Genomic DNA, 7,127 nt, shown 5'->3' on the forward strand with positions numbered 1-7,127 from the left:
TTTCCTGCTGACACAACAATCAAAATGTTCCTGATCGAAGCTGCTCTATCACCCTAGGCACTAGAGAGAACACAACATAAAGCAGAGCCACAGCTGACCCACAAAGAACATACAGCGTCCTTTGATTTTATAAGCCATTGAGATTAGTTGGTATCACAGAACAATTTCCTGTGTCCTGAATGATACAATACCAAAATAAGAGAAACAAAAATGAAGGTCAATTATATAAATGCATTAATTTGTCCTCCTAATAGCTATCAAAAACATTCTATGGGGGCGCCTGGGTGGCACAGCGGTTAAGTGTCTGCCTTCGGCTCAGGGCGTGATCCTGGCGTTGTGGGATCGAGCCCCACATCAGGCTCCTCCGCTGGGAGCCTGCTTCTTCCTCTCCCACTCCCCCTGCTTTGTGTTCTCTCTCTCGCTGGCTGTCTCTCTCTGTCAAATAAATAAATAAAATCTAAAAAAAAAAAAAAAACATTCTATGTGCAGCCCTGTGCTCAGTGGTGAGGAGAAAATTATGAACAAGACTTTTCTTCAAGGATAAACAGGCTAGAGTTCTAGAATCTCACAAGTAAAGAAGCAACATGGGCTTGAGAATTTTGGAGAAGAACTGCATAGAAAGAGGTCCATCTTCAGCAGGATATCATCAGAGAGGCATCTTTGGAGGGGACATTCCTAAGAGAATAGTTAGCATCACTCAAACAGAGGTGGAACTAAAAGGGAGACTTTGTATAGGGGAAAAATGGGAGTTTAGAAATAACTAGAGTTTGGTCAGGGGAAGAAAATCTTCATAAACAGAGACATATAGAGGCAATGGGAAATGAATAGATTTTTTTTAAACATAGTGTAAGAATTTTTAGGTGCCTGTGAAGAGATAAAGAGAGAAATAAACTGGACTTGGGATGAAAGCAAAGTCTACTTTTTTTGTCTTATATGATTTTATCAGGATTTTTGGTGTCATTAAAGTCAAAATGTCACCTTGTCAAAATCATGTATTGAAGCCAATAATTTCAATCTCATATTTCATAACCACTGACAATTTGTGGCTTATGAAATGAATGTCAGAGCACCCTGCCTACCATGAATACACAATGTTTGTGCAGTGATAGACAAAAAAGATCATATAGAAATTTAAAAAGATAGTAACGAATGTCTACACAAAACCTAGAAACTACAGATTGTTAAAAACTTAATCTTTTAATTGATCAGTTGCTGTGAGCTAAAACCTGACTCAGATCAGAATGACAAGTTAGGATATGGTACAGGGCGCTTTTTTTTTTTTTTTTTTTTTATGATGGGTGGAGGAGACAATGCTGTGTTCATTAAATCCCATTTCATTTTCCTTTTTCTGGGCACAGTGGAACACTTCTCAGCTTTGTTAAAGTCGAAATTAAGGCATGTTTACTGGCTGCATGCCAGTATGTCTTTTTTAGTTTACTTGTTTGCTTTTGTTTAGTTCCAGATCCACAGAGGAATCTATTCCCTTGACCTACTATTTCCTAGCATTAACTTTCAAAACTTCAAAGAAAGACTAGATTAGCAAAAGGTACAAGGGTGGCAGGAGTGCTCAGCACTTTCAGAACCAGATAAAGAAAGACATTCAAGCAAATGCAAAGAAAATACCTTTAGAGGAGCAACAGACACCAATCAAAAGAATAAGGTTATTTTAATTCTAAATATCTAAGAGTATGGTCTAATTCAAAATTTATGTAACTTTGTGCTTATGAAATAGAAGAGAAGCAGCTTAATTTTAAGAGGCTGTATTTCTGAGCTATAAGGTAGTCTCTTGATGAAAAAGACAATATGTTTGAGGATTCCTGAACCTTAGAACTACATGAGTATTTGTTGAATTCTACAGGCATTACATGCCTCACCTGTTTATCTTCAGGAGAACCCTGGCTGATGTGCATATATTCCTGGCATTCCTAATTTACCTAAAAGGAAATGGAATCTTGGAGAGCTAAAGTTACTTATTAAGGCCCACACATTGGAGAAAAGGTAGAGATGAGATTCCAACCCTGGTCATCTGACTCCAGAGAGTACATCTACAGTTCGTACTACCATCCTGTCCTCCTCCCATGGGAGTTTGCTAAGCTTGAAAACCCATTCCATTGAAACAGATGGGCCACTATCTCTCAACTATCTCTAGCTGTTTTCAGCACTGCCTAAGTAAGTGCTCAGAATATGACTTAGCCAGCAATTATAGCTTCTAATACCCCAGGCACATTCTTTGAATATTAAGAGCTCCCTAAATCATCTCTTTGGTATAAAAAGTATACCATGGAGTCACTCAGAGGCATTAAAAAATGTTGGTAAAATATTTTGACATCCAGAAACTAGGTAAACACAGAAGTAAAAACAACTGAAGTGTTTAACTCCAAATGAGTCTGCCCCATTGGGATGTGGAGAAAAACACAAAAGAAAAAAGAGAACTTCGTAGTTCTTGTGAACCTATAATTCCCAAGATTCTTATTTCAGAGCAAAGAGGAAAACATAGGGGCCATAAATCAGCTGCATATCACAAGTCTTCAAGAAGCTACAACCACAATTTAAATAAACCCATTTAAATTGAAAGCAAATGCTAAGTGGCTTATGTAATTTTTTTTTTTTTCCTGAGCCCATTTTCTCTGGAAAGGTTTAGAATGTTACTCCCCAATTCCTGGTAGACAAATTCTCAGTTCTCATTTCTTGGAAAAATGGGAGAAAAAACCCTGTGTTTGGAATTACCTGCCTTCATCTAAGTTTCACAATCAATTAAGACCCAGCTAGCTAATGAAGATGTGGCCCTTTAAAAAATTGCTGAATCCCATCCAGGAGGTGGAAGGTTATTGGGACATGTTTCACCAACACCACCATAGGAATGACACACACTGTGCTTTCTTTGCTCCTCGCCTACAAATGTTCTGTGTTAAACTTTATGCAAAACCTTTTTTTAAAATTATATAGTCTCTGTCAGAATTTTACTACAATGTGAAAACTAAAATGTGGAGCATAAATTGTGGCTGGATTTTTATGTGTTTGAAGTCACTTTTTTTTCTGGATAAAAACATATAAATACTCAAGGAGTACTCTCCTCCTGAATCCCACAGGATTTAGTGAGTACTTAATGTTGCAACAAACTTCCTTCTAATTTTATTCACTCGCTAAGAAAAACAAGGAACAAAAAAACTCCTATTTCTTTTTACAGATTCAGCCTTGAAAAGGTCTCTAGTTAAAAGGTCTCTACTCTATCAATTTTCTATTTGAAAATTAAGAAAAAAGGATATTGGCACCTTTGTTAATGCTTGCCCAGAGGAAGTCTACGCTCTTTGAAAACTAGCAACGGATACTCCATGAAAGGACATACTTAATACAAAAAAAATGCATATTTTTACTTTAATCAGAAGGGACTGCTATAATTGTTTGTAGGCTTCATAAAGGGGAACTTGTAGTTATTGAAAAACCAGTTTCTGTGACAAATGTGAAAATGTTAGTTGACATGAAGTTGGAAAAAGAACTAGATATGAATGGGCAGAATCAATACTGTGCTTACACCTGACACTGAAGAAGACCATAGCAGCTTTTCACATCATGATTCACTAGTGTGTCCACAAGACACAATCAGCTGGAAAATGTGCTCCAAGTAATTTTCATGACAAATTTCTGAAATGTGTGAGTGCTTTACTATCATTAGTAAATTAGAATAAATTCAAAGTTATTTCTGTGTTCACATGGTCCTCACTCACTTGTACTCAAATAACACTTTCTGAGTGGGAGATTAAAAAAGGCATTACAACCTTATGTACCAACATGGTATATCTCTTTACATATACAGATGTCAAAAAATAATATATACTTTTTGGCATTAGACAAAATGCTTAAGAATCATCAGAGAGGGGAGTCAGGTGACCAATGAGAAGCTGTGGCGTTTGAAATATGAAAGGCATCAGTTGCTATCATTACTGCTGCCATGGCCCATGACAAGTCTATGCCTATTCTTGGTCTTAGGAACATCCTTTATAAAATTATATATTCCAGGGTTGGCAAACTATGGCCAATGGACCAAATCTGTACTGCCACTGTTTTTGCAAATAAAGTTGGTTGGTTTTTTTTTTTTTTTTTAGAAAACCAAACTTTTATTTTATTTTATTTTTATTTTTATTATGTTATGTTAGTCACCATACAGTACATCATTAGTTTTTGATGTAGTGTTCCACGATTCGTTGTTGCAAATAAAGTTTTATTGGAATATGACTGCATCCATTCATTTTTATGTTGTCTAGTGGTGCTTTCAAGCTATAGCAGCAGAGTTGAGGAGTTACAACAGAGCCCATATGGCCGGCAAAGTCTAAAATATTTACTATGCGGCCCTTTACAGAAAAAGATTGCCAACCCCTGAATTAGACCATGAGGTCTGTAGGATTCTCAAATATTCCTATGCTATAACATGTCACTCTAAAGTTACTCATAGCTCTCTTACTTAAATATGGGATAGCTGAAAAAATGTACACAAAGCAGTAGAGCACTAGGATTATAATAATGTTTAACAGAAGTCTTTGGAGTCCAACAGACCTCCTTTTAAATATCAGCTCTACTATTGATCTCTACACCTCATTCTGCTTTTCTGTAAAATGGGAGAATACCTATGTCATGGGATGTTGTAGAGCTTCAGTGAAAGAAAATTTAACATGGTGTATGACCAGATAAGTGTTCATTAAATACTAGTTTCTATTTCTACTGTTAATAATGAGAAAGCTTACATTATTATCACAGGGACCTAGATATCCAGGTCAGAGCAATGATTTGCTCTGTTATGCCTTCCTCTTTATGCCTATGTAGATGTTCTTTGATGGAAAAAGGGAAGGGAGAGCCATCAGTTATTCTCTTGCCTCTGGATAAGATATTCCCTGTGAATGAATGGACTATGAGAAACAAATTGAGGGCTTCAGAGGGGAGGGGGTGGAGGAATGGGATAGGCTGGTGATGGGTAGTAAGGAGGGCACGTATTGCATGGTGCACTGGGTGTTATACGCAACTAATGAATCATCGAACTTTACATCGGAAACCGGGGATGTACTGTATGGTGACTAATATAATATAATAAAAAAACATTAAAAAAAAAAAAAGATATTACCTGTGCCTGATCTACACCGCTCCCTTTCTTGTTCTATCACATAGTAATAGCCAGAGAAATTCCTGCTCATCTTTAGAAGTGAAACTGTGCATTTTCCTGCCTCAGTGACACCTAAGTTTACACACAAGGTAAATTAGTGTGTCTAGAAACAGCCTAAGAGTTCTTAATGGTCCACAGCAAAGCTACTAAGAAAAAAAAAGAGGTGAAGATATTCACTGAAATCAATAATCCCCAAATCACATTAATGCAATGTTACAGGTAATAATATAAAATCTGCTGCCTAAGGTACTCAAAGTTATCAGGCCCAGAGCGACCATAACTTGGTCCCAAGCATCAGACTCCCATTTTGTTTTATGGTTCTCTGTGCATGAGCTATAGAAACTGCTTCTGAGAAAACCGTAACTTCCAAATCTCTGACTTCTGAATGTATAAATCACATCAAACTACTATTCGCCTCCAATAGGAGTGAAAATGCAAAGAACAATGTCTACTATGTATTGCTTTTAAGGCAGCGATTTCTGCTACAAATGATCTGGGACAGTACTTCTCAGACTAACAGTGATAAAAGATCAGCAGAGTTTTTTCCAAATCTATTATGGACTGAGCCTTTGAAAAAATACAAGAAACATAAATAACTAGCAAAAATGAAATTAAAAAGATGTACAAAATAAACACAAGTCTAGGTTTTTCATTTATTAAATTCAAGAGACATAAAAATGACTGTCAAATTGCTCTAAAATTTTCTGAATTCTTTATTTCCATACATAACTTGTTGCAGACCAGTAACCAACAGTTGGCAGCCCCTCACTGCTCCGTGCTCTACATTTGCATAAAGAGTAGGCAGATCTGGAACTTCCTGGACCGTGATGGTAACTTGAGATGTCCAAAAAAAGCCACTGTTGGAAAGATACCTTCCCCAAACCAGTCACAGAGGACACCAGGGAGGCAGGAATTGGAGGATGGATGCAGAGGAAGGGCAAAAAAGACTTTCTGTCTTAACTGTATATATTGTATGATTTAGGTTTTGTTCAATGAGCACGTAGTTACTACTTAGCTACATTTAGAGTTTTCAAAAATGCAATTTAAAAACCAGTCAAAGCACTTTAAAGTGGTATTTTTTTGTTCAAGGTTAACTAAGTGAAGTGCAGAAGGTAAAGCCATAAAAGCAGGCAAAGGGAATGTTAGAGGTTCTCAAAAAGCATATGCTGAATTAATGACTGTTTTCATTTTCACTGAGTGCAGACAGCCCACTTGGTATTAAGCTATACAGGTACAACAATGAACAAGCCACAAACGGTACTGTCATGGGATTCTAGGTCAGAGAGAGAGATGCGCAAATTCAGTACATCCTTACAAAATTCTATCCTAGAAATTCCTTCAGTATAGAGATAGTGAAAAGGAAGGAGTGGTCAGTTTTCCCTAGGGGAAAAGACAGAGTATGTCATCTTTCCCAGAGGGTGACTCCTTTATGGTATTGAGGGAATGAGTATAAGGTACTAAGAGATGATTAGCTAGAAAGCTTGGCCATGTCAGCTGGCATTCACTTTTCACAAGTTTGTGTCTAACACTTATAACCCCTGTTATATCACTTATAATGCTTATAATATGCTCTGTCCTTATAAAATCTCTGTCCCATCTCCATGCCTTAATTCCTGCTAACTTAGCTCTTCAGATCCCTAAATACATACAGGAATGGAGGTATCATGGATGATTTCTATGGAGATGCTTAGTGAGCACCATTTGATGCCTACGCTCCACTATCTATCTTGACAGGGAGCAAGAACGTCACCAAGAACTAAAATCTTGATCCACACATCCCATTTTAAGGTCCTTGGGCAAGAACAGCAGCGTCAAGCAGTACCCTTTGAACTTCCCATTGTTGTAGCTTCTGTGATATTCTAACAAAAATGGTGATTTATTTTTCACCAATCAGAAATGTTGCCTGATTTATTGTCTGCCTATAGCAGTGACAGGACTAGAGACTTGTTAAAACTACAGTTTCAGAGAGATGAAC

The sequence above is a fragment of the Ursus maritimus genome, unplaced genomic scaffold, assembly GCF_017311325.1.
Source record: "Ursus maritimus isolate PB19 unplaced genomic scaffold, ASM1731132v1 scaffold_14, whole genome shotgun sequence".
NCBI lineage: Eukaryota > Metazoa > Chordata > Mammalia > Carnivora > Ursidae > Ursus > Ursus maritimus.